This window comes from Corylus avellana, chromosome ca5 (assembly GCF_901000735.1).
Source record: "Corylus avellana chromosome ca5, CavTom2PMs-1.0".
Lineage (NCBI taxonomy): Eukaryota > Viridiplantae > Streptophyta > Magnoliopsida > Fagales > Betulaceae > Corylus > Corylus avellana.
This window is the reverse complement of record NC_081545.1, coordinates 9,080,299-9,082,370: the sequence shown is the minus strand read 5'-3', so window position 1 is coordinate 9,082,370 and position 2,072 is coordinate 9,080,299. Positions and strand designations below refer to the sequence as shown.

The following is a 2,072-nucleotide window of genomic DNA, read 5'->3' as shown; positions in this document are numbered from 1 at the left end:
ATACCCCATCAAAGTTAATTTTTTTTTTTTCAATGTGGCCATTTTGTTAACCATTATGTTTTCTCTAATGGAAATAATAAAAAATACTGAATTGCCCCTAAAATTTAATTTTTTATTTTTTAAAAAACTCAAAAAATAGAAAGAAAAAAATAATAATAATAATCGGAGTGGCTCTTTGGCCATCCAGCCAACCCCATTTGGCCGGATTGGGGGTGGTGTGCCACCCCCAAGGGGCCAAATGGGGGTGGCTTAGGGGTGGCCTTAGCCACCTCCAAATATATATATTGGTTTGAATTTGGAGCATTTTTGAAATTTGCTAAATTACATGGGGACAATTTTAGAAATTTAAGACAAAAAAATACACGTGCCTGGCACGTTACCAATTTTCGGTTAAATTGGACAAAAATTGTTAACAAATGGGCCACAATGAAAAATTTTGAAACTTTGATGGATGCATTGTAAAAATTAAAATATTGAAAGTCAAATTAAAAATCGGCTCAAACTTTAAGAAGATAAAGTGTAATTTTCTCTACGTGTATATATTGGACCTATTTTCAAATGACTATTTATTGGGAATCTAATTTTTTTTATTTTAATATACAAGTTTGATGAAGAATTAATGCCACGTAGGTCTCACATGGCAATTGAGGGTTGAGAAGCAAGGGACCTGCCCACTTGTTCTTCTAAGACAAGGAGAAAGGTCTACTAGTACTAAGGAGTCTATATTCCAATTTTCAAGTCCTAATTTATGTTGGAGTCCTTTATTAATTAATCTTTTATTTGGATTTCTTATCTTATAAATAAGGGATAGTAGTTGTAGTTTATTTTTGAATAAAGAATTATTAAGCAAAAGCTTGATTATGGTTTGTTTTCAACCTTAATTGGATTCAATTATAAGCTTTTCTACCCGAAATGAGTTATTGTGGTCTCCCCTATTTTAAAAAAATAAATTTTATTGTATCAATCATATGTAGCTGTTGGAAGTCATTTCAAGATTAATGGCATTGCAACTTTTCAAATAATAATGCAGTGAGATCACCAAAGATTTGAGTGGGTAAAGTTGTGTCAAGATCATATTGAAAAATTGCCCAAAAGCAATAATAGAATCCAGAAGCTGACATGATATTCTCTTTCTCTCACATCACATGCATCTTTCATCTATTTCTATTTATATATATATTTTCAGAGAAATGTTATTTATTTATTTATTTAATATTTTGCAACTATCTTTTTTAAAATTTTCATTTGAATTCTATATATTTAATAATAAATTTAAAAAATATATAAATAAGAGGATAACTGTTATAAGGACCTGGTGTAAACCAGGTCCTTTGTGCTTACCAATTAAAATTGAACACGTAAGCAAATCACACAAATTCAAACAAGAACGAAAACACATGATTAATTCTCCTCAAGTCACAAAACCCATAATTTTTTACCTCAGTTGTAAAACCCACCCCCATCCCAAGAGCCCGCTGGAGACCTTGTCGGAGCCCAGGCCAGACCTTGCCGGAGAAGACGCCGGCCGGTACAAATAACGCCAAGTACGAAGTTATTTGTACAAATAAAGTTGTTTGGTCATTTCTCTGCTGCCAGTGCTCTCTCTCCAGCCGCAGTAGAGAAGAGAAATTGAGATGGGCCCTCAATTTCCCAAACTTGACCTTCAAAAAATAATCACATGATTGAGTCAGTGATTGTTAAAGAAAGAAACAGAAGAGAAAAACCAAAAGCCAAAGCATACAATTACAAAGTTATTGAAAGCATTTACAGTAGCTGGTAACTTGTTGATGTGTGGTTCAAAGAAATTAAACATTAAGTTCAGTTAAATGTGATCCACCAATTTTTGGGTGACAGAGAAATTGTTTCTCTGTTAGCGGTCTGTGTGAGAGAGAAAGGGAGAAATTGAGGGGCCCCGGAGAACCAGAGGGAACCGGCGTCTCAGTTTCTTCTCTGCTGCCGCCGAATAGAGAGCACCGGAGAACTACCCGGCGTTATATGTACCGGCCGGCGTCGTCTCCGGTCCGGCAGGCTGTTGGGATGGGGGTGGGTTTTACAACTGAGGGGAAAAATTA

The 2,072-nt window shown here is 35.1% G+C and overlaps 1 long non-coding RNA gene across 2 annotated transcripts; it reads right to left on the bottom strand.

The window, feature by feature from the left end:
- Positions 1–1,259: 1,259 nt before the first annotated feature.
- LOC132182556 (uncharacterized) lies at positions 1,260–2,072 on the bottom strand. Of its 2 annotated transcripts, none has more exons than XR_009440315.1 (2): positions 1,769–2,072; positions 1,260–1,661 (listed from the first exon to the last, which is right to left on the bottom strand). It is a non-coding gene; the product is annotated as an uncharacterized LOC132182556 (long non-coding RNA). The 2 variants fall into 2 exon arrangements; XR_009440314.1 differs by having other exon boundaries at positions 1,838–2,072.